This window comes from Triticum aestivum, chromosome 2B (assembly GCF_018294505.1).
Source record: "Triticum aestivum cultivar Chinese Spring chromosome 2B, IWGSC CS RefSeq v2.1, whole genome shotgun sequence".
Classification (NCBI taxonomy): Eukaryota; Viridiplantae; Streptophyta; class Magnoliopsida; order Poales; family Poaceae; genus Triticum; species Triticum aestivum.
The window spans coordinates 412,680,113-412,706,695 of NC_057798.1; positions in this window are offsets into that span (position 1 = coordinate 412,680,113).

Genomic DNA, 26,583 nt, shown 5'->3' on the forward strand with positions numbered 1-26,583 from the left:
CGGAAGTACCAGGGGCTATATAGTAGCCCCACCGTCAAACTCCTATGGCTAAGTGAAAGTGTTAAAGCTATATAGTCCGATTGCCTAGTTCGCTGCGCTACCACCTCCTTAACGGACCAAGACGTTGGATCAAGTGTGACTACGCGTTTTCCGAACACCCCCACATTATATGCGTGGGGGCTGAAGCCGACGACTGCAAACTTTCAGGTAATATACATACATAAACGGCCGCACATGAGGCACTACAATACTTTTGGGAAAAATTATAGACACAACCTTTATAATCAAAATAGCATTGTTTTTACAATTGAGATACATGTCACTCGAACATGGCATTCTTCGAGCACCGAGCCTCTATTAAACGGGCACCTTCTAAGACTTCTTCAAAATAGTTCTCGGTCGGGTCTTAGCCTCCCGCCGGACCCTGGGTTGCAATTGCGGTGGTTTCCATCCCTACCCAATATGTTTTAACACGGGCAAGAGCCATCCATGCACCCTCTATGCATGCCGACCTCTTCACAGCATCGATACGCGACGCAGCACCAAGGAATTGTTGCACTAATCCAAAATAGTTGTCCGGCCTTGGCCCCCGTGGCCAAAGATGATCCACGACAGACCTCATAGCAAGCCCGGACAACCGATGGAGCTCGGCCCATGCGGCCATCCTTTCATTCAACGGCAACGGTCGCGTCAGGGCACTGAACTGCGACCAGAATAAGCTTTCTACCTTATGGTCTTTCTGATCTTTGTAAAATTCGGTCACGTTAGCAGCACTCTTTGCCAGGTCTGCATACGCGTCTGCAGCACTCCACAACTGATCCAGAGGGGCATACTTCTGATCTCCGAACTTCATCCACGACAAATAAGGATTCCCAGCCGTGATATCTCCGGCCTCACGAAGCTCCTCCTTTATCCCTCTCATTTCAGAGCGGGTTTCCTTGGCTGCCTCCAGGGCCTTCTTTAGGTCAACCGCTTTCGTTTGGTTTTCCTTTTCAAGGAGCTCATGGTGGTTGGCGGCATCTTTCAGCTGAATAGCCATCTGGGCTATCTTTTCTTTGCTCTGGCGATGAGCAGCCTGTTCTGCTCTTAACTCTTCGACCACCTTTAGAGTGGCCGCATCACTTATTCGGGCCTGCTCCTTGGCTCGGGCAAGCTCCGCCCGAAGGGTCTCTACGGTAGCAGCTCCATCTGCAGTCACAGCATATTACAGATACTAGCATCATGCTCCTCTTAAACATTTGCTGACAAGTTAAACATACATACCCTGGGCCTCGTTAAGCCGCTTGTTAACAAGCGCGATGTCGGCATCGGCCACGTCAGGCTGCCGCATCAGTTTGGCAAAATCAGCAGTCCGGTCAACCGCCGGACCCTCAGCCGCCTGCACATAAAAGCAGCATGATTATTACCAGAGGTTATGATCCTCTGTTTGCCACCTTTGGATGGCAACCAGAGTCTCAGGGGCTACTATCTATACAGAGCACACCTAGCATGTGCGGTACCGTCAAAAATACATATATTATTTTTTGCATACCTCAAAGCCTCTCAGCAGACTCGTAAAAGCTTCATTCAAACCACTTTTGGTGGATGAAATCCTCTCAACCACCGTACCCATTAAGGCACGATGTGTCTCTGAGATGGCCGCTCGCTCCGGAAGACCCAACAGTGTGTCCGGCTATGTGCCGGACAATCCCGGACTCTTCCTGAAGCTCTCTTTGGGAACCGGATATTCCAAACTCTGGCAGCCAAAGTGTCAACTTCTGACCTTGGCGGATCAGGAGAAATCCTCCGTGACGACACCTCGAGGTCGTCCGCTCCATGTGGCGGGGAGGCTGGAGGAGGTGATTCACTCTCCATCATTTCCGGAGGAAGATCCCCCGAAGAGAACTCTGTGGAGAAGGGCTATGAGCCGGACTGCAATAAATATGTCCCGATTATTACTCTAAGAGACAAAACAGGATATACTTACCAAAGTACCTTTTTCACTTACAGCTCGGTTGAGGGCTGCCCCCTTGCGGGCGCTGTACGGTAAGGACGCCCTTTGGGGCAGGGCCCCCTCGCAAGGTTTTTCTCCCTCGTTCGAAAACCATCATCTCCAAGTCTTCAGAGGCGGCCCTTTTCTTACCGTGAGGAGAGGGGATTTCAGATTCACCGCCCCGATTATCCTCCTTCATGGAGGCACTTATTCCCCCGATTTGGATGTATAAAGTATGAGGCCCATCGGTGGCTTCCCTATTCCTCCCCTCATCTTCTCCTGATGGCACCTGATACGGTGCGCGCTCAAGCATCCTGATCAATAGAGGATCCGGCGAGCCTTCGGGGAGAGGGGCCGAACACCTGATCCTCTTCGCCTTCCTTATCAATCCTGGCGGAGAACAATTTTTCAGAATGCTGTTATAACAAACATAAAGGACGGTGTGTTCGGTAGCGGAATTACTTACTTGGGTATCCGGACGGTTGTAGTTGAGACCCACGTCCTTGGTGGTATCCGGACACTTTATTCGTGATCCGAAGAAAGACCCATACATCTCTTTGAGCATCATGCTGAAGAATTGTTGAACGGTTCGCGGTCCTTCCGGGTTGAACTCCCACATACGGAGAGGTCGACGTTGGTAGGGCAGGACCCGACGAACCAGCATTACTTGCATTATCTTGACAAAACTAACATCCTTCTTGAGAAGGTCTCGGATGCGGCTTTGCAGAGTCAGCATGTCATTAACTGGCCCCCAGTCCAGCCCCTTGTTGACCCATGACGCTAGTTGCGGCGGAGGGCCCGAGCGGAACGCTGGAGCGGCCGCCCGCTTTGTACCTCGAGGAGCGGTGATGTAAAACCACTCGCGTTGCCATAAGTCAGAAGTTTCTGTGAAGGAACCCTTTGGCCACGGGGCATCGACGCCTTTGCTTATTATAGCGCCTCCGCACTCCGCATGACGCCCGTCGATCACCTTCGGCCTCACATTGAAAGTCTTGAGCCATAGGCCGAAGTGGGGGTGATGCAGAGGAAGGCTTCACACACGATGATAAACGACGAGATGTGAAGGATGGAGTCCGGAGCTAGATCGTGGAAATCTAGCCCGTAATAGAACATGAGCCCTCTCACGAAGGTATCAAGACTAAAACCTAGCCCTCGGAGGAAGTGGGAAATAAATACAACACTCTCGTTGGGTTCGGGAGTGGGGATGACCTGCCCTTGAGCGGGTAGCCTGTGCGGGATTTTGGCGGTGAGATACCTGGCCTCCCTAAGCTTCTTGATGTCCTCCTCTGTGACAGAGGAGGCCATCCACCGGCCTTGAAGGTTGGATCCGGACATCATTGAAGGTTCGAAGTGTCTAGCTTGAGCCTTGGGTGTTGGAACTCGAGGTGCGGGAGGGGGAGGATCGAGTGTGGGAAGAAAAGGACAGGCCTTGGCCCCCTTATAAAGAGGACGAATATCAAGCGTCCCCCGTGTGACCGTTTGGGACTTGCCTAAAATCGAGGAGTCATATTAAACAAACACGGTTGGGTTACCCACACCTGTATTGATGAGAATCCCGTGATAAGGGGAACACAATCTCTGCTTCGACAAGACGTGCCAATAAAACTGCCTCGCAACACATGTAGTGGCTGGTGGTGAAAAATGGTTCGAATAATGACCGGGCCATGGCGTGATGTCACGCTATGAAAAGTTGTCAACAGATTAGATTTTGGGAATATTGTGCTCTCTACGGTGGTATGTGGAATTTGTTTTGCAGAGCCGGACACGATTCTTGTGTTCCAAATCTTCTATGTAGTATTCGGAGAAGGAACCCGCCTTGCAATTCCGAAGACAATCTGCGCGTCGGACTCATCGTCATTGAAGCCTGGTTCAGGGGCTACTGAGGGAGTCCTGGATTAAGGGGTCCTTGGACAGCCGGACTATATACTTTGGTCGGACTGTTGGACTATGAAGATACAAGATTGAAGACTTCGTCCCGTGTCCGGATGGGACTCTCCTTTGCGTGGAAGGCAAGCTTGGCAATTCGGATATGTAGATTTCCTTCTCTGTAACCGACTCTGTGTAACCCTAGCCCCCTCTAGTGTCTATATAAACCAGAGGGTTTAGTCCGTAGGACAAGAACATTCATAATCATAGGCTAGCTTTTAGGGTTTAGCCTCTACGATCTCGTGGTAGATCAACTCTTGTAATACTCATATCATCAAGATCAATCAAGCAGGAAGTAGGGTATTACCTCCATCGAGAGGGCCCAAACCTGGGTAAAACATCGTGTCCCCTGCCTCCTGTTACCATTAGCCTTAGACGCACAATTCGGGACCCCCTACCCGAGATCCACCGGTTTTGACACCGACAGTCCGGCCGGAGGCCAGGACTCGGCCGAGCACTATTTTGAAGAAGTCCTAGAAGGCGCCCGTTTAATAGAGGCTCAGTGCTCGAAGAGTACCATGTTCGAGTGACATGTATATGAATTGTAAAAACAATGCTATTTTGATTATAAAGGTTGTGTTTATACTTTTGCTCGAAAGTATTGTAGTGCCTCATGTGCGGCCGTTTATGTATGTATATAACATGAAAGTTTGCATTCGTCGGCTTCAGCCCCCATGCATGTAATCCGGGGGTGTTCGAAAAAGCGCGTACTCATACTTGATCCAACGTCTTGGTCCATTAAGGAGGTGATAGCGTGACGAACGAACCAATCGGACTATATAGCTTTAACACTTTCACTTAGCCATAGGAGTTTGACGGTGGGGCTACTATATAGCCCCTGGTACTTCCGCGTTCATCCGAATATGGTGCGCATACGTACATGACCGGGAAACTGGTCCTTCGTTAATGCGGAGGAATCGCGAAGATTCCGCTGAGTCATCGAGTGGTTGACCAGTCTCGCGCTTTATCATGATAGTCAATTTTCGGCTTTCTCTACTGAGGTGCTCATCCAGATGAACTAGGGCACAATCGCAGTAGTTCTCCTGGCGCCACCTTAGCCGATAGAGAAAATGTAAGGTAGCAAAACATGGGAGCCGGGCAAACCCAACTATTGACCAAAGACATGATTCGGAGCTGATGCATATAAGGCCAAACTCGCGACGCCGAACACTCCCTAAGGTATTCGGAATTTACAACATATACTGGGCTGAGTAACGCCCTCGGTAATGAGCCCTGAATTTCCAAGTACGTGCATTAGTCTGACGTGATGAAATGCCAATAACGCCAACATCCCTCTCAGTTGTGTTGAGTGCCCGGAGGGTGTGAAGCAACAAGAGACATTAAAAAAAGGTTTACGCAGGGTCTTAATCTAAAAAGAAACCTTTGAGCGGGGCCCTGCTGCACATCTCCGCCTTTGTCTCCATTGTGTCGTATCCTGGAATGGTGTAGCACGATGATCATCTGTAAAAGAGAAAAACCCAGGTGAAAGTCTTCATGCGAAAAGTTGGTTATCCTTAATGAACCATATAAAATGCAATCTATTATTGTATTAATAAGGTCAAGCCGAACTATGGGCCTTTTTACATGCGGGCAGCCCCTAGCACCACCTATGGGGGTATATCCATCGACCCAAGCTCAGGTTTATCTGGGCTGCTACGACTAGTGGTGTGCCAGACTCATCTAACCGTGTCCACGGTCTTGACGACCGATCATTTATTCTGGTTGGGGAGGCCATTTAGTGTTTGGCTGCTAGAGCCGCCACATATTCTTCCGCACATAAGGAACACTCTGTATTTCCGCTGACTGTGATGACGCCACGTGGACCGGGCATCTTCAGTTTAAGATAAGCGTAATGCGGTACTGCATTGAAACGAGCAAAGGTCGTTCTTCCGAGTAGTGCGTGATAGCCTCTTCAGAATGGAGCGATGTCGAAGATTAATTATTCGCTTCTGAAGTTGTTGGGAAAACCAAATACAACCTCTAGTACTAGAGAGCATGTGCAGCGGGCCTCTACGCCTGGTATTACTCCTTTAAAGGTAGTATTGCTTTGGCTAATTCTTGACGGGTCTATCCCCATTTTGCGGACAGTGTCCTGATATATCAGATTAATACTACTGCCGCTGTCCATAAGGACTCAGGTGAGATGGTATCCATCAATTATTGGGTCGAGCACCAAGGCAGCCGATCCTCCATGCCGGATACTAGTCGGATGATCCCTGCGATCAAAAGTGATCGGGCAGGCCGACCAAGGATTGAACTTGGGGCGATGAGCTCTACAGCGTATATGTCTCGGAGTGCGCGTTTGCGCCTCCTCTTTGGTATGTGAGTTGTGTAGATCATATTCACTGTTTTGACTTCTGGTGGACATTTTTTCTGTCCCCCAGTGTTCGGCTGGCGAGGCTCATCCTCGTCTTCACTTGGCGTCTTCCTCCCTTTGTGTTCGGTGTTTAGCTTGCCGACCTGCTTGAAAACCCAGCATTCTCTGTTGGTGTGATTTGCAAGTTTTTCGGGGGTGCCATGAATCTGACATAATCTGTCTAGAATTTTGTTTAGGCTGGACGGTCCATCTCTGCTGCCTTTCAATGGCTTCTTCCATTGACCGGGTCGAGAGCCCCTAAATCCGGCATTGACCGCCATGTTATCTAGGCTGTCTTCATTGTTTCGACGCTTTTTTTATTGCGTCGCGGCTTCCCGTTGCCATCCCTGACTTCGGATGTGCCTGGGTCGCTGGTGCCGCTACGGGCCAACCAACTGTCCTCGCCCGCACAAAAGCGGGTCATAAGGCTTGTTAGGGTTGCCATTGTCCTCGGCTTTTCTTGGCTAAGGTGTATGGCAAGCCATTCGTCCCGGACACTATGCTTGAAAGCCGCTAAGGCTTCGGCATCCGGGCAGTCGACGATTTGATTCTTCTTAGTGAGAAATATGTTCCACAGCTTTCGGGCTGACTCTCCGGGCTGTTGAATTATGTGACTTAAATCGTCTGCATCCAGAGGTCGGACATAGGTCCCTTGAAAATTAGCCCTAAAAGCATCCTCAAGCTCTTCCCAACTTCCAATTGAGTTTTCGGGGAGGCTTTTCAACCAGTGCCGAGCTGGTTCTTTCAACTTGAGGGGTAGGTATTTCATGGTGTGGAGATCATCTCCGCGAGCCATGTGGATGTGAAGGATAAAGTCCTCAATCCAGACCCCAGGGTCTGTCGTTCCGTCGTATGCCTCTATGTTCACGGGTTTGAATCCCTTTGGAAATTCATGATCCAGCACCTCATCGGTGAAGCACAGGGGGTGCGCGCGGCACCCTTGTATTTTTACGTGTCATGCCATTCTTCTGACATTTGTAGTGTTCGGTTTTGATTCCGAGTTGTTATTCGGTCAGTATGGTCATTTGGGCGGCCATGATCCTGTGCCAGAGCGTGCTTCCTAGATCCATAAATGGACCTGGTCATGCTGGCTTTTTTGTCCAGGTGCTCACGTAAATCGTGCGCTGACTTATGTGCCGCGTCATTAGCCGCCCTGTCGCGGCCACGGGGTGGTAGGTCCGACTGATCGGCCGTTTTAGGCTGAATGGGCTCTATAGCCTCGTAGTCGAATTCGGGAAGCAGCTTGCGCTTTGGATAGCTCTCTGTGTGGTGATCGCCGCCGTATTTTTCTTCAGTGTCGAGCACTTTGTTCCATCTATGGTTGAGTATCTTGCACGGCCTTAAGCCTTTGCTTCTGCTTCTTCAAACACCTCGCGGTGGCAATAAGCCTTCTATGGAGGTTCTCTTGTTCCAAGTGCCTTTCTGGGATGATGTGTGCATCATCGTCTGGACTGTTCTCCTCTCTGGAGACAGGTTGATGAGTTTTACCCTCAGCATCGCCGTGATCGGACATCGGCTCCGGACTATGTTCGCCGTCCTTTGTCTCATCCTGCTCCATTGTTGGGTCCATGGGGTCATCGTTTCCTTTGGAGTCGACCGGGGTATTATTCTTTTTTGCGCTGTTATCGCTGTTTTTGCTAAGGCGGGATTTGGAGCGGCGCCCACGTCGTCGCTTTGGTTGCTTCTCAAGGGGGTTACCCTCCGTTGCCTCCTCGCCGTTATTTTCCTTGGGTGTATCCACCATGTATATATCATATGATGAGGTGGCTGTCCAGCTCCCTTTAGGCGGCGGTTCCTCTTCTTCTCCTGCATCGTCGTCCATACCGTCGATGTCTTCAGAGTCGAAGTCAAGCGTGTCGGTTAAGTCATCGACAGTGGCTATCAAGTGGGTGGTGGGTGGGTAACGAGTTTCTTCGTCATCCGCTTCCCACTCAAGCCAGACATAGTTCGGCCAAGAGTCTCCTGACAGAGAGAGAGACTTCAATGAATTTAGCACGTCGCCCAAGGGCGACTGTTGAAAGATACCCGTGGAGGTAAACTCCGTGATCGGTGCCCAATCAGATTCGATAGGCACGGATGCACGCGGTCCGCAGCCTGTGGCCGGAGATGAGTCCAGGGGTCCGATGACGCATGCCTCGTAGGAAGTGAAGTCAGTGTTTGGCTCTAGCGCCGATAAGTGTGCAGCCTCCATGGCGGGGTCTATCCACCCGTCCTCAGATGGCGCGATCTGCTCCGAATCTAAGCTCGGGGCAGCTGCAGGTGCGTTCTCCCGAACACCGTCCGATGGCCGATCTAAGTCATGCTCGTCGTGACTGTTTGGCACACCTGGCATGGGCTCGAATCCATCGAAGATCCAGTCTCCGCGGATGTCGGCAGTATAGTTCAAGCTTCCAAACCTGACCTGATGGCCAGGGGCGTAGCTATCGATCTGCTCCAAATGGCCAAGTGAGTTAGCCCATAGTACGAAGCTGCCGAATACGAAGATCTGTTCGGGGAGAAAACTTCACCCTGGATCGCATCATTGCAGATGATTGAAGGATCCATCAAGCCTTATCATGACAGCACAGTGGAACTCTCAATGAAAGCACCAATGTCGGTGTCAAAACCGGCGGATCTCGGGTAGGGGGTCCCGAATTGTGTGTCTAAGGATAATGGTAACAGGAGGCGGGGGACACGATGTTTACCCAGGTTCGGGCCCTCTGGATGGAGGTAATACCCTACTTCCTGCTTTATTGATCTTGATGATATGAGTATTACAAGAGTTGATCTACCACGAGATCGTAGAGGCTAAACCCTAGAAGCTAGCCTATGATTATGATTGTTGTTGTCCTACGGACTAAACCCTCCGGTTTATATAGACACCGGATGGGGCTAGGGTTACACACAGTCGGTTACAGAGAAGGAGATCTACATATCCGAATTGCCAAGCTTGCCTTCCACGCAAAGGAGAGTCCCACCCGGACACGGGACGAAGTCTTCAATCTTGTATCTTCATAGTCCAACAGTCCGGCCAAAGTATATAGTCCGGCTGTCCGAGGACCCCCTAATCCAGGACTCCCTCACCCATCTCCGTTGCTCCTCCTCCTGCCTCAAATCAAGAACGACGTGTTGTGCTCCACCAGCCTGCTTCCACAGAGGCTCATGAAGAAGAAGAACAAGTTCCAGCTGTTAACCCCAACGCAGCTAAAGACATGGGTCATGAAGACAATGTTTTTGATGATAAAGTCCTTCTCAACTCGAGCATTAGTTGGTATCATCGCCTGCTCCAACGAGTAGCGAATACATCAGCATTGGTCGTCCATTGACGCCAACAGCTCAAGATGATTCATGGGTTGAGCGCCCGCAAGAAGAAACCCTAGTTCATGATGAAACACCCCGCACTCCACCAGCGCAAGTCACCAACCCAGTGGTGAATGACGACAACTAAATGGAGACCACTCCATCGCCAAAGGCATCGCCTGTTTTCCAACAGCTTCGCAAAGGTCTCATGCCATCGGTCTCCATGTCAACCATCCCAGAGGAAGACTCACAACAATCCAGTTCAGTGGCACGCCAAGTGTTCCCTAAAGAGAATCCTTCTGCGACGGTTCCAGAGTCTGAAGCCAAAGTTGTTGAAGACATTCCGGCTGCATCAGCCGATGAAGAAGAAAGAGAAAGAAGAGAAGAGAGAGTTGCCACACCCCTACCCTAGAGCAAGTCATTCCCAAGGAGAATGTGATTGTGCAAGACCCTCCGATCGTTGACCATATGGAGGTTGAGAACAATGAGGCTGCCACAAACACTGCTGAAGCCAATGACCCTGTCTTGGCTGAAGATCATGTGGAGCCTGAAGCCAATGTTGTGCCTGAAGACAATGTGGATCCTGACGCTTCTGCCACGCTGGTCCCCACTAACGGTGTTGTTCCTCCCCCAAGGCCTCACACTATGGAAATGGCTTACAACCATGATATGGAGTTGGTCACTATTCACTGGCCAATCCTGGTTCCTCCCACTGGTCCCGGACCACAATATGATTATCATGTGCAGCAGTGACCACAAGTACAGAAGCCAAAGCCCAGGCTGCCAAGGCTTCCAGCTGCTGCTACAGCACCAAGATCTTTCAGTGTCAACAGCTTCAGAGCACATAATACCTTCTTTGACAGTGAAAAGAATCCATACTCGAAGCCAAAGATCTCTCCAGATCACTTCTGGAGCCATCAACAGCGTAGCTATTACTCCTGTGTCCTCTACAATCAAGAGAGAATCTTTCCTCACATGCGCCTTGATTGTGAAGCTATGGCTGGGCTCCCCTGTCTTGAAGAAGCTTTGGACTGCTTTCGGGATGCTGCCCTTCTGGAATTTGTCACAGCCAAAGAGCACTGGAATGAAGAGCTTTTGTTGCAGTTCTATGCTACTCTTCACATTCGTGGCTACAACCAGGATCCGAAGACATGGATCCTCGAGTGGATGACAGGTGATGTGCACCATGAAGCTAAAGCTCAAGACATCATCGAGCTTACCTCCTTGCCCACTCTAGGTGAATTGTATGAGCCTGGTTTTTAGCATCACAAAGAAGAAATGCAGAGCATTTTTCAAAGGCCTGAACCCAATATGAGTCAGATGCTCAGCATAATGAAGCCATTGCCTCAAGATGCAGAATATCCCAGGGAATTCTTTGTCCAGGACCTCGAGTACTTGCCCTGCACAGTTTATCACACACTGAGGCATACTCTATGGCCAATCAAGGGACATTCTTTTGAAGCCAAACTTGAAGGCACTATGAAGACTTTGGTATTCTATATTGTCAATGGCATCAGATTCAACTCCCAGGATTTCTTCATCAGACAACTTGCTGCATCTGGGATTGATCTGTTTGGCATGAAGTTTTATGCTCCATGGGTAATGCGCCTAATCAAACTTCATTCTACTATCAACTATCAGCCTTCAGCACGCAACCATCTAGTCTTTTTGCCTGAGGTTGATCTATCAATTGAAGCCATCTACCCCAAGCCTGCCAAAAGAGTCGATATATCTTCACAATGCTGATCATCAAAGCTTCACGCAGCCCATGGAAGGAGTTCATGTTCCAAATGGTGTTGTTCCTGCTTATCCTCTGGCTGGCCATGTGCGTCTGCCTCATCGAGCAAATACCGGAGCCACCACCAGTACAATTGCCCAAAGGCCACGGAAGCGTTCTTGTGTACTCAGTGACCGAGAGCTGCTTGTGGCCTTACATCAGAAGCAGGACAAGCACCACGACTGGCTAAAGCGTCAGATGCATAGTCTCTTGGTGGATGTCAATCGCATTCACAATCTGGCCACCAAGAACTCATTTCTTGCCCATGAGAATGCGCGGCGGTCCTGGAAGAGCCACACTCTGCTGTGTTCTGAAGATGATCTTCGCGCGGATGGCTTCGCCGAAAGCTTCAAGTTTGATTCCAGGCCTCCACCAAATGCAAGTTGGCGCCGCACTCCCTCACTTGAAGATTCTGAGTATTCATCCTCGGCAGCAACTGTTGTTGCGAATGTCATTGATGAAGAAGAATACGCCACTTCACCAACCATGGCTACACTGCATCTCGACTCTGCACCAGGCCCTTCTGCACTATCAAACTCCAACATCGACCCTGCTCCACCATCTGCTCCTTCTAGGAACGAGTAGATGCCCTATGTCTTCAAACCTTTTTGGTCATTACTGACAAAAGGTGGAGAATCATATGAGTTGATAGTCCTCAAGCGGGTCCTTATGGGTGGCTGCATTATTTTGCCAAGTTTTTACAACTCTCGTCTTTTGATACATTTGGTTCTTTGAGTTGTAACACTTAAACTCGATGGTCGTCTGCTACTTTTTCTGCTACTCTGTGTTGCGATGATAAATTCCGCATGTAGTCATTCTGCAGATGTCCATTTTCCATTATGCATATCATTATCTTCATTATCCTTCTATATGCATAATGTATTGTCTTCACACTTTGAAGATGGCCTCCACAAAGCAAAACCTGCCATGTGCATTTGCATTCAAAAGCAAATCATTTATATGCACATCTTCAAGGGGAGCCTCCTCATATGTATGAAGACAATACTCACAATACTAAACTTTCACATACTTTTATCCCCGTTGAAAACTTCAACCATTTTGTCATCAATCACCAAAAAGGGGGAGATTGTAAGTGCACCTAGTGCCACCCCTAGTTAGTTTTGGAGCATTGACGACAAACTTGGTTGAGGGACTAATGTGTTTGTGAGAATTGTAGGATAACACAGGTAGTAGTCCTATACTTGATTTGGTTTACCTACCAGAGATGACCCCTAAAAATGTGTGAAGACATTGAAGACAATGGTGGTTTGTGAAGATATTCACATTGAAGACTATGGCAAGAGAAGACATCGCATGAAGACTATGGAGTGTGAAGACATAGTTGTTTCGTAGTTTCCTTTTATTCTTTGTTGAGTCATAGGAACCACCGTACTGTTAAGTGGGGTCCAAGTGAACGAAGTCAGAGTGACTGATGTGGTGCTCAACCAAATCCTATGTCTTCGAGCGAAGACAATGAGAGCAAATCTTATCCAGCACTGGATGAGTCAGCTTTGCTTGTAGCCCAAGCTAAGTTGTCGCGTGTGTTTGAAATCTAACCGTTGGACACGTGTCAGTTCCTTAGTGACCCAGGGTCATTTTGTACAAATCAGGTCGGGTTGCCTCCTGGCTATAAATAGCCCACCCCCTACACCATAAATTGGTGGCTGCTCAGAGTTAGTGCACGGCTTTTGTCGTTTTAGAGCAACCCACCTCCGAAGCCTTTGAGAGAGAAATCCTTGTGAGGACAAAGCCCAAAACACCCAGAGCCAAAGAGTGTTAGGCATCACTGAAGTCTTTCTGTCTGTGTGATCTGAAGACTTATTACACTTGAGGACTGTGAATCCTCCAGCCGGTTAGGCGTCACGTTCTGAGCATCCAAGAGTCATTGTGGATTGCCGGTGAACGAAGTCTGTGAAGGTTTGGAAGTCTCCCTTGAAGACTTACCAGAGTGATTGGGCAAGGACTAAGTGTTCTTACCTCAAGGGGAATAAGGTGAAGACATAGTCTTCTGAGTTGAATCTCAGCCTCCCTAACCAGACATACAGTTGTCACAGCAACTGGAACTGGTCCAACAAATCCCTTGTCCTCTTCGAGCAACTGGTTCTATCCTTCCTCTCTCACTTTACTTACAGTTTGTCTTCGTGAAGTCTTTGCCCATTTGCCTGATCTGATTGACCTCACTGTGTGAAGACTGTTTACTGTTTGGCTTCATACTCTCTTCCATCCTGATCCATACTACCTAGCTGCTGATAGTCTTCGTGCTTTCATGACATTGCTTACTTGACTAAGGCTTGTCTAGTGTAGTCTACCTTCCGTTGCATATCAATAGGTTCATTTCTATTGTTTGTCTTCAAAGCACCCATGTTTTGAAGACTTTAATAAAAATCGCCTATTCACCCCCCCCCCCACCTCTAGTCGAATACTAGCACTTTTAAGTTAGTCACGGGATCATGCGTTACGAAACGAGTAAAGATACTTGCCGGTAACGAGATTGAACGAGGTATGGGGATACCAACGATCGAATCTCGGGCAAGTAACATACAGGTGGACAAAGGGAATTGTATACGGGATTGATTGAATCCCCAACATCGTGGTTCATCCAATTAGATCATCGTGGAACATGTGGGAACCAACATGGGTATCCAGATCCCGATGTTGGTTATTGGCCGGAGAGATGTCACGGTCATGTCTGCATGGTTCCCGAACCCGTAGGGTCTACACACTTAAGGTTCGGTGATGCTAGAGTTGTTATGGGAAATAGGGAAATAGTATGTGGTTGCCGAAGGTTGTTCGGAGTCCCGGATGAGATCCCGGACATCACGAGGAGTTTCGGAATGGTCCGGAGGTAAAGATTTATATATGCGAAGTCCAGTTTCAGTCACCGGAATGGTTTTGGGGGTTATCGGTATTATGTCGGGACCATCGAAAGGTGTCTGGGAGTCCACCGGTGGGGCCATCTGCTCCGGGGGACTTAATGGGCTGAACAAGGGTGGGAACCAGCCCCCTAGTGGGCTGGTGTGCCCCCCACCCCACCCCAAGGGCCCAAGACGCCTAGGGTTGGAAACCTTAGGGAGTGGGGGCGCCTCCCACCAAACTTAGGGGGCAAGTCCCCCCCTTGGCCGCTGAGGGAGTCCTGGATTAGGGGGTATCCGGACTACCGGACTGTGTACAACGTCCGGACTATTGAAGCGTGAAGATACAAGACTCCATACTTCGGCCCGTGTCCGGATGGGACTCTCCTTTGCGTGGAAGGCAAGCTTGGCGATCCGGATATTATGTTTCCTTCCTTGTAACCGACTCCATGTAAACCCTAGCCCTCTCCGGTGTCTACATAATCCGAAGAGGCTGGTCCTTAGAAGGCCGATCACAATTACAATCATACCATCATAGGCTAGCTCTTAGGGTTTAGCCTCTACGATCTCGTGGTAGATCTACTCTTGTACTACCCATATCATCAATATTAATCAAGCAGGAAGTAGGGTTTTACCTGCATCGAGAGGGCCCGAACCTGGGTAAACATCTGTGTCCCTTGCTTCCTGTTACCATCAGCCTTGACACATAGATCAGGACCCCCTACCCGAGATCCGCCAGTTTTGACACCGACATTGGTGCTTTCATTGAGAGTTCCTCTGTGTCATCGCTGTCGGGCTCGATGGCTCCTTCAATCATCATCAACAACGTGGTCCAGGGCGAGACTTTCCTCCCCGGACAGATCTTCATGTTTGGCGGCTTCGCACTGCGAGCCAATTCGCTTGGCCATCTAGAGCAGATGAACAGCTACGCCCCTGGCCATCAAATCAGGTTTGGAAACCTGAACTACACAGCAGATATTTGCGGAGACTTGACCTTCGACGGATTCAGGCCAGCGCCAGGAGCACCGAACAGTTACGATGAGCACGGCTTAGACCTGCCGTCAGACGATGCTCGGGATATCACCCCGGCAGAAGCCTTGGATCTAAATCCAGGGCAGGTTGCATTGCCTAAGGACAGAGGGCTGGACCCCGCCCCGCAGGCCATACCCTCATCAGCGATGGAGCCGAACACAGACCTCACTTCTGAGGGAGCCTATGACTCCGGACCCCTGGATTCATATCCGGTTGTAGGTTCCAGTCCGCGCGTCCCCGAGCCCGCCGAGCCTGGTTGGGCTCCGGTGATGGAGTTCACTATGGCGGACGTCTTTCAGCACTCGCCCTTTGGCAACATGCTGAACTCATTGAAGTCTCTCTCTTTGTCAGGAGGCTCTGGGCCAAACTATGTCCGGCTTGAGTGGGAAGCTGGCGACAACAGAATCCGTTGCCCACCCACCACCCACCTCATTGCCATGGTCGATGATTTAACCGACATGCTTGACTTCGACTCCGAAGACATCGATGGTATGGATGACGATGCAGGAGAACTACAGGAACCACCGCTCATCGGGCGGTGGGCGGCCACCTCCTCATATGATATATATACGGTGGACACTCTGAAGGAAACTAATGGCGACGAGGCAACGGAGGATAACCCCTCGGGAAGAAAAGCAAATCATGGGCGTCGTCGGCGCCGCTCCAAGCCCTGCCACAGTAATACCGGCCCCGGAGACAAAAGTAATCCGGATAGTGCCGAAGAAGAATATGACCCTGACCAGCCCGCCTTCGAGCAGGCTGAACATGAAGATGAGCAGGTCAGCCTAGAAGAACAGGCGACGGACGGATACCTGGAGGAGGACAACTACATGCCCCCCTCCGAAGACGAGATTAGTGTAACGCCCCAGATTCGATACGCCAGGTGTCTGCCAGTTATTCGCCGTAGTTGCCATGTCATTTGCTTGCGTGTTGCATTTTGCCATGTCATCACGTGCATTTCATTTTGCATACGTGTTCGTTTCATGCATCCGAGCATTTTCCCCGTTGTCCGTTTTGCAATCCGGCACTCCTATGTTCCCCGGCGCCCCCTTTTACCTCTTTTCGTGTGCGGGTGTTAAACGGTCTCGGAATGGACCGAGGTTTGCCAAGCGGCCTTGGTACACCACCGGTAGACCGTCTATCAAGTTTCGTGCCATTTGGAGTCCGTTTGATACTCCAACGGTTAACCGGGTAACCGCAAAGGCCTCTTTCGTCTTGCAGCCCAACACCTCTCCCAAAACCCATCTAACTCTCCTTCATGCTCTCGGTCGTTCGATCACGATCGTGTGGGCGAAAACCGCATCCCATTTGGACTCTCCTAGCTCCCTCTACCTATAAATACGTGCCCCTCCCGGATTTTCGCGCAGTCCAAACCCTAGCCCCTTCTCCTCGCGCTGCCGGACATGTCCGCGCCGCCGCCCTCAGCGAACCGGAGGCCGCCACGTGGCACCCGGCCACCGCGCGTGCAACCGGCCCGCCGAGCCCGCAGCCGGCCCCCGCGGCCCGCGCCCGCTCCGCCGCCGCCCGCCGCCCGCGCTCGCCCTCCGCTCCTGCCGGGTCGCCTGCACCGCCGCTCGCCGGTGTCCCCCGCCGGAGCAGGACGCTGCCGCCATCCGGGAACTCCGTGCCTCCGCACCCGAGCGGCCCGCTCGCCTCCGCCCTCTGCGCCGTTGGTCGGCGCCTCCAGCGCCGCCCCGTCGCCCGCCATCCGTCGCCGCCTTGGCCGGCGCCGCCCCGCCTGTCCCCGCCGACCGCCGCCACCTCCCGCGCCCCACCTCGCCACCAGCGACGCCCCTCGTCGACCGCGCCCGGATCCGGCGGGATCTTCCCCTCTCCGACCCCACCGGCCGCCTCCCCGTCCTCTGCTCCAGCAAACTCCGACGTGCCTCGGGAACCGCGCCCCAGATCCAGTCCACGAGGTTGACTTCGAAATTCCTCAAGTCCCCGAAATATTTGCATTTTGTTGCACTTTCATCGCATCATAACTCCGCATCCGTGGCTCCATTTTGGGCGTGTAGCATATCAAATTGTTCGTCTCAACGAGTACTTCATTTCATTCCATTGCATCATTTTCATTTGAGTTCATCTTGATGCCTTAATCATCGTTGCAAGAGTGCATGTTGCTGTTAATCTGTTGAAACTGTTATAACATGCTCATTTGTCATTTTTGCCATGTTTGATGTGTGCATCCTATGAGGTTGATGTCTACATATGTTTTGAACTATGCCATGCCATCTTTACAGGGGTGTATGCCATGTATTTTTGTGATCAATGTGGTGACTAGCACAAGCATGTAAACTAGGCCTCGTGATGTTGCTGATTTCAGTCCCTGTCCTGCTGTTATTTTCATGCCATGTAAACTTGATGCTATAGAGAGATCCATGCTTATTTTGAGATACTTCAGTAAGGATGTTTTGTACATATGTTTATGAGCTATCCATCCATGCCCCTGGTCGCATTTATAGCTTGCTGTAGATTGTTCATATCTTGCTCCAAACTTGCTAAATGATGTTGCTGTCAGCCTGTTAACATGAAGTTCAGTTTTGCCATGTGATTTCCTAGTGATCCATGCACCCTATGAACTTGCTCTTGCCATGCTTAGCTTCATAAACATGTCTTCTTACTGTTGGTTGCCTTGCCATGCCATGTATTGCTCTGTGGTGAGTGGTTCAAGCTCACCAACATATGCCTACTTAATGTTGTTCCTGCCATGTATGAATCTGTCATATAACTTGCCATGTTTACATGGGTGCCATCATATTTCTGATCCTTTTTGGCTCATGGTCAGAAAGGGACTTTTGTTATATGCAATTAGTAGATTCATGCCATGCCTTTGTTTTCCATGTTAAGTTCCTGTACCATGTTGTTTGATAGCTCTAAACATTGCAACCTGATGTTATTTCCTGATAAGTCTGAAACTGTTATATATTGCAATCTTGCCATGTGTGTTTGAGCATGTTCTAGTGATTTCTGGAATAGCTCAGTGTTCATGTTTTGTTATGTTTTACCTGTAAATCATGACCATGCCTTTTGTTTTCATATTGTGGTACTGTAGCATGTTGTTTTGATGCTTGCAAGATGCCTAGTTGCTGTTTTGGACAGATTATTGCTATAACTTGTATAGGGTGTATGTCTTGAACCGTTGCTCCGTTTTGAGTGTGCTCTATATGAAACTTGCTTGATTTTGCATGTAGTTTCATATTATCATGTTGCATCCATGTTTTTAGGTGTTTGCTTGATGTTTTTATGCATTTTGCATCAATGCCATGTTTAACTTGTTTTGCTCATATCTTCTAGGCCGTTACGAACTAAATGAACTTTATATGTAACTTGACTAGAATTTCATGTAGATCATATTGGTGCATCTTAACTTGCTGTTTAACAACTTCAACTTAATGTTTGTTCAGACCTGGACCAATTTCGAAACTTGCATATGAGGACTTACCGAAATTGTTATATGTTGTTCCCGGCCTCATTTAAACTTGCTTTGATCTGTTGCTCTTGTTTGCATCGCCTCTTGCCATGAGTAGCTTCATGTAGCTTTGTCATGCACGATACTTGAATGTGCATCATGTCTTGTCTATGTGTGGTGTGTTTACTATGTTGTGTGCTTCTTCTCGATAGTTCCCGTTTCATTGCGATCGTGAGGATTCGTTCGTCTACGCTTGGTTCACCTTCATGGCTTCATCCGTTCGTCTTCTTCATGGACTCGTTCTTCTTCCTAGAGGGATTTCAGGCAAGAGGACCGCTACCCTGGATCACACTACTATCATTGCTATGCTAGTTTTCTTCGTTCTATCGCTTTGTTGCGCTACCTATCATTTGCTCGTCAAGCCTCCCAAATTGCCATGAACCTCTAACCTTTTGCACCCTTCCTAGAAAACCATTGCTTGGCTATGTTACCGCTTTGCTCAGCCCCTCTTATAGTGTTGCTAGTTGCAGGTGAAGTTTGAAGATTGCTCCATGGTGGACAGGATTTTGTTGCGATATCACAATATCTCTTATTTAATTAATGCATCTATATATTTGGTAAAGGGTGGAAGGCTCGGCCTTATGCCTGGTGTTTTGTTCCACTCTTGTCGCCCTAGTTTCCGTCATACCAGTGTTATGTTCCCGGATTTTGCGTTCCTTACGCGGTCGGGTGATTTATGGGACCCCATTGACAGTTCGCTTTGAATAAAACTCCTCCAGCAAGGCCCAACCTTGGTTTTACCATTTGCCTCAACACCACCTACATTTCCCTTGGGAGTAATTAACCCGAGGGTCATCTTTATTTTAGCCCCTCGGGCCAGTGCTTGTCTAAGTGTTGGTCCGAACCGGGCAGACTGCGGGGCCACCTCGGGGCAACTCGAGGGTTGGTTTTACTCTTAGGCTGACCTATCCGGTGTTGCCCTGAGAATGAGATATGTGCAGCTCCTATCGGGATTGTCGGCGCATCGGGCGGCTTTGCTGGTCTTGTTTTACCATTGTCGAAATGTCTTGTAAACCGGGATTCCGAGTCTGATCGGGTCTTCCTGGGAGAAGGAATATCCTTCGTTGATTGCGAGAGCTTATCATGGGCTAAGTTGGGACACCCCTGCAGGGTATAATCTTTCGAAAGCCGTGCATGCGGTTATGGGCAGATGGGAATTTGTTAATGTTCGGTTGTAGATAACTTGACACCAGATCTGAATTAAAACGCATCAACCGTGTGTGTAGCCGTGATGGTCTCTTCTCGGCGGAGTTCGGGAAGTGAACACAGTTTCTGGGTTATGTTTGACGTAAGTAGGAGTTCAGGATCACCTCTTGATCATTGCTAGCTTCACAACCGTTCTGCTTGCTCTCTTCTCGCTCTTATTTGCGTATGGTAGCCACCATACTTGCTTAGCCGCTGCTGCAACCTCACCACTTTACCCCTTCCTTTCCCATTAAGCTTTGCTAGTATTGATACCCATGGTAATGGGATTGCTGAGTCCTCGTGGCTCACAGATTACTACAACAACAGTTGCAGGTACAGGTTGCGATGATCATGACGCGAGAGCGATGTTTGCTTGTTTTGGAGTTCTTCTTCTACTTCTTCTTTGATCAGGGGATAGGTTCCAGGTCGGCAGCCTGGGCTAGCAGGGTGGATGTCGTTTGAGTTTCTGTTTGTGTTTCATCCGTAGTCGGATGATGCTCTTATGTATTGTGATGTTGTATTCGCGTGGCATTGTGTGCCTCTTGTATGTATCCCCATCTATTATGTAATGTTGATGTAACAATATCCACCTTGCAAAAGCGTTTCAATATGCGGTTCTATCCTTGGTGGGACCTTCGAGTCTCTTTAGGATAGTATCGCATATTGGGCGTGACAAGTTGGTATCAGAGCCTCGACCGACCCTAGGAGCCCCCTTGATTTATCGTGTAGTTTGTCCGTTGTTGAGTCTAGAAGAAAACTGTTTTTGGAGTCTAGCTATATCGGAGAGTAGGAATTCTTTTTACTCCTCACCCTCTTCGTCGCTCTGGTGAGGAATCTTGATGTAGGTGTTTTGAATTACTCCTCTTCCCTTTTCAAATTTTCTTTAGGATCACGCAGTTGGTTTTTCGTTCGTTGGTTCTCAGCTCTTTTCATCCGGTGCATTTCTCGTCAAGTTGACTCAAGCCTCTTCATTTTTGCCAAGTTCAATCCTCAGTTGTTTTCTTTTCCCACCCGCCCACCCTTTTCCTCCTTGGAGCCGGAGTCTGTAGTAGAGTATCCATCCTACTCGTGTGAAGCCTTTGCTTTCTTTCAACTGGTGTTTTTTCTCTTCAAGATATTCGTCGGTTCCCCTTCCAAGTTGCCTTTGTTTTTCCCGCCCTCCCACCCCTTTTTCTTCCCGGAGTTTGAGTCTGTTTCGAGCATCAATTTCATTCGTGCAAAGCCTTTTCAGTCTTTCGTAAATTATCTCAACCGGTGAATTCTCATCTTGTTCGTCATTCTTCATCTCTTTTTATTTTCCGGTGGATTCAATTCAAGTTTTTTCAGGTTGATCACATTCTTTTCCTTGGATCAAGTGTTTTCCTTGCTCATTTTCCTCTCGCCATTCAATCATTCCGGAGTTCAAGACATCTCAGAAGATTCGTCTGTGTTCCAATTAATTCGAGGTTGTCACCTCATTCAAATATTTCAATAGTTTCTGTGCATCATCTATCTGTTCAACATCCCTTTCCAACGGTGTTTTTATCTTCAGTGGGCCCTAACCCACAGGTCTTTTCCCAGGATCTTACCTGACTCTTCTAATTATTTCAGAGCCATTCCTATTTCTTTTCAAGTCTGACGTAAGTATGATTTCATCAGTCAGATGCCTTTCCAAGACCGATTTCAAATCATTTCATTGTTGGCTTAACCTCTCTGCTTTTCATTCTACCGGAGTACTTCAGTAATTTTCCTCTAGCATATTTGTTCTTCTAATTCTTCCCGATGATTCATTCTCTTTCATCAGCCATTTTCGAATTCTCACGGTGGTTCGTTCAAGATTTCTCTTCCTTTGCTACCGTATAATTTCATTCGTTGTTTTCAATCCCACCGGTGGTCCCATCAATAACTTCTCAAGTTGGTGTTATATCTCTTCTCAATCCTTTTTCAAGAAGAATAAGTAGTATGCAAAAATCCTTTGCTTGTCATCAATTTAATTTGATGAAGGATAAGCATACAATAAATCTTATTCTTATTTCATCCAAGCGAGTAATCCCTTCCTTCAGAGTTTGTTCTTGAGGAATAAATTCTAGTTTCAAGTGTTCCATCTTTTCTTTTCCGGAGTTCAAATTTTCCTCGGCCATCTCGTCGGAACCTCCATCTAAATCATCGCAACGCTCATCTATTCTTTCATCCTTCATTTTATCTCGTCATCCTTTTGTCTACGGAGTTATTCATGGTGGTTCTTCATGATTCAATTCATTCTTCAAGAGTTCATCAAGTATTGTTCCATCCTCTCAAGCTCCTATTCTATTCCTTCCATTTTCAGTCGGAGTGCTTCCTAAATCCTTTCAGTCTTATTTGTTTCTTATCTCATTCTAACCGGAGTGGTTTCATAGTCTATCTGATTCCGTGAGCTTTTGATTCTTGTAATTCTCGTCCTTCCTCTCTTTTCTCGAGTGCTCTCGATTTTTTGTTTCCTCTCTTGAGTTCTTGTTTCACCTCATCCCTTTTCCTTTCCGTCTCGGTCCTAAGATCTCGGGACGAGATCTCTTGTTAGTGGAGGAGTGTTGTAACGCCCCGGATTCGATACGCCAGGTGTCTGCCAGTTATTCGCCGTAGTTGCCATGTCATTTGCTTGCGTGTTGCATTTTGCCATGTCATCATGTGCATTTCATTTTGCATACGTGTTCGTTTCATGCATCCGAGCATTTTCCCCGTTGTCCGTTTTGCAATCCGGCACTCCTATGTTCCACGGCGCCCCCTTTTACCTCTTTTCATGTGCAGGTGTTAAACGGTCTCGGAATGGACCGAGGTTTGCCAAGCGGCCTTGGTACACCACCGGTAGACCGTCTGTCAAGTTTCGTGCCATTTGGAGTCCGTTTGATACTCCAACGGTTAACCGGGTAACCGCAAAGGCCTCTTTCATCTTGCAGCCCAACACCCCTCCAAAGTGGCCCAAAACCCATCTAACTCTCCTCCATTCTCTCGGTGGTTCGATCACGATCGTGTGGGCGAAAACCGCACCCCATTTGGACTCTCCTAGCTCCCTCTACCTATAAATACGTGCCCCTCCCGGATTTTCGCGCAGTCCAAACCCTAGCCCCTTCTCCTCGCGCCGCCGGACGAAATCCCCGCCACCGGACATGTTCGCGCCGCCGCCCTCAGCGAACCGGAGGCCACCACGTGGCACCGGACCACCGCGCGCACCGCCGGCCCGCCGAGCCCGCAGCCGGCCCCCACGGCCCGCGCCCGCTCCGCCGCCTCCCGCCGCCCGCGCTCGCCCTTCGCTCCTGCCGGGTCGCCCGCGCCGCCGCTCGCTGGCGTCCCCCGCCGGAGCAGGACGCCGCCGCCGTCCGGGAACTCCGCGCCTCCGCGCCCGAGCGGCCCGCTCGCCTCCGCCCTCCGCGCTGTTGGCCGGCGCCTCCAGCGCCGCCCCGTCGCCCGCCATCCGTCGCCGCCTTGGCCGGCGCCGCCCCGCCTGTCCCCGCCGACCGCCGCCACATCCCGCGCCCCACCTCGCTGCCAGCGACGCCCCTCGTCGGCCGCGCCCGGATCCGGCGGGATCTGCCCCTCTCCGACCCCGCCGGCCGCCTCCTCGTCCTCTGCTCCGGCGAACTCCGACGTGCCTCGGGAACCGCGCCCCAGATCCAGTCCACGAGGTTGACTTCGAAATTCCTCTAAGTCCCCGAAATATTTGCATTTTGTTGCACTTTCATCGCATCATAACTCCGCATCCGTGGCTCTGTTTTGGGCGTGTAGCATATCAAATTGTTCGTCTCAACGAGTACTTCATTTCATTCCATTGCATCATTTTCATTTGAGTTCATCTTGATGCCTTAATCATCGTTGCAAGAGTGCATGTTGCTGTTAATCTGCTGAAACTGTTATAACATGCTCATTTGTCATTTTTGCCATGTTTGATGTGTGCATCCTATGAGGTTGATGTCTACATATGTTTTGAACTATGCCATGCCATCTTTACAGGGGTGTATGCCATATATTTTTGTAATCAATGTGGTGACTAGCACAAGCATGTAAACTAGGCCTCGTGATGTTGCTGATTTCAGTCCCTGTTCTGCTGTTATTTTCATGCCATGTAAACTTGATGCTACAGAGAGATCCATGCTTATTTTGAGATACTTCAGTAAGGATGTTTTGTACATATGGTTATGAGCTATCCATCCATGCCCTTGGTTGCATTTATAGCTTGATGTAGATTGTTCATATCTTGCTCCAAACTTGCTAAATGATGTTGCTGTTAGCCTGTTAACATGAAGTTTAGTTTTGCCATGTGATTTCCTAGTGATCCATGCACCCTATGAACTTGCTCTTGCCATGCTTAGCTTCATAAACATGTCTTCTTACTGTTGGTTGCCTTTCCATGCCATGTATTGCTTTGTGGTGAGTGGTTCAAGCTCACCAACATATGCCTACTTATTGTTGTTCCTGCCATGTATGAATCTGTCATATAACTTGCCATGTTTACATGGGTGCCATCATATCTTCTGATCCTTTTTGGCTCATGGTCAGAAAAGGACTTTTGTTATATGCAATTAGTAGATTCATGCCATGCCTTTGTTTTCCATGATAAGTTCTTGTAACATGTTGTTTGGTAACTCTACACATTGCAACCTGATGTTATTTCCTGATAAGTTTGAAATTGTTAATATATGCAATCTTGCCATGTGTGTTTGAGCATGTTCTAATGATTTCTGGAAATAGCTCAGTGTTCATGTTTTGTTATGTTTTACCTGTAAATCATGACCATGCCTTTTGTTTTCATATTGTGGTACTGTAGCATGTTGTTTTCATGCTTGCAAGATGCCTAGTTGCTGTTTTGGACAGATTATTGCTATAACTTGTATAGGGTGTATGTGTTGAACCGTTGCTCCGTTTTGAGTGTGCTCTATATGAAACTTGCTTGATTTTGCATGTAGTTTCATATTATCATGTTGCATCCTTGTTTTGAGATGTTTGCTTGATGTTTGTCTGCATTTTGCATCAATGCCATGTTTAACTTGTTTTGCTCATATTTCTAGGCCGTAGCTCCGAACTAAATGAACTTTATATGTAACTTGACTAGAATTTCGTGTAGATCATATTGGTGCATCTTAACTTGCTGTTTAACAACTTCAACTTAATGTTTGTTCAGATCTGGACCAATTTCGAAACTTGCATATGAGGACTTACCGAAATTGTTATATGTTGTTCCCGGCCTCATTTAAACTTGCTTTGATGTGTTGCTCTTGTTTGCATCGTCTCTTGCCATGAGTAGCTTCATGTAGCTTTGTCATGCACCATACTTGAATGTGCATCATGTCTTGTCTATGTGTGGTGTGTTTACTATGTTGTGTGCTTCTTCTCGATAGTTCCCGTTTCGTTGCGATCGTGAGGATTCGTTCGTCTACGCTTGGTTCACCTTCGTGGCTTCATCCGTTCGTCTTCTTCATGGACTCGTTCTTCTTCTTAGCGGGATTTCAGGCAACAGGACCGCTACCCTGGATCTCACTACTATCATTGCTATGCTAGTTTGCTTCGTTCTATCGCTTTGTTGCGCTACCTATCATTTGCTCGTCAAGCCTCCCAAATTGCCATGAACCTCTAACCTTTTGCACCCTTCCTAGCAAACCATTGCTTGGCTATGTTATCGCTTTGCTCAGCCCCTCTTATAGCATTGCTAGTTGTAGGTGAAGTTTGAAGATTGCTCCATGGTGGATAGGATTTTGTTGGGATATCACAATATCTCTTATTTAATTAATGCATCTATATATTTGGTAAAGGGTGGAAGGCTCGGCCTTATGCCTGGTGTTTTGTTCCACTCTCGCCGCCCTAGTTTCCGTCATACCGGTGTTATGTTCTCAGATTTTGCATTCCTTACGCGGTCGGGTGATTTATGGGACCCCTTTGACAGTTCGCTTTGAATAAAACTCCTCCAGGAAGGCCCAACCTTGGTTTTACCATTTGCCTCACCACCACCTACATTTCCCTTGGGAGTAATTAACCCGAGGGTCATCTTTATTTTAGCCCCCCGGGCCAGTGCTTGTCTAAGTGTTGGTCCGAACCGGGCAGACTGCGGGGCCACCTTGGGGCAACTCGAGGGTTGGTTTTACTCGTAGGCTGACCTATCCGATGTTGCCCTGAGAACGAGATATGTGCAGCTCCTATCGGGATTGTCGGCGCATCGGGCGGCTTTGCTGGTCTTGTTTTACCATTGTCGAAATGTCTTGTAAACCGGGATTCCGAGTCTGATCGGGTCTTCCTAGGAGAAGGAATATCCTTCATTGATCGTGAGAGCTTATCATGGGCTAAGTTGGGACACCCCTGTAGGGTATAATCTTTCGAAAGCCGTGCATGCGGTTATGGGCAGATGGGAATTTGTTAATGTTCGGTTGTAGATAACTTGACACCAGATCTGAATTAAAACGCATCAACCGTGTGTGTAGTCGTGATGGTCTCTTCTCGGCGGAGTTCGGGAAGTGAACACGGTTTCTGGGTTATGTTTGACATAAGTAGGAGTTCAGGATCACCTCTTGATCATTGCTAGCTTCACGACCGTTCTGCTTGCTCTCTTCTCGCTCTTATTTGCGTATGGTAGCCACCATACTTGCTTAGCCGCTGCTGCAACCTCACCACTTTACCCCTTCCTTTCCCATTAAGCTTTGCTAGTATTGATACCCATGGTAATGGGATTGCTGAGTCCTCGTGGCTCACAGATTACTACAACAACAGTTGCAGGTACAGGTTGCGATGATC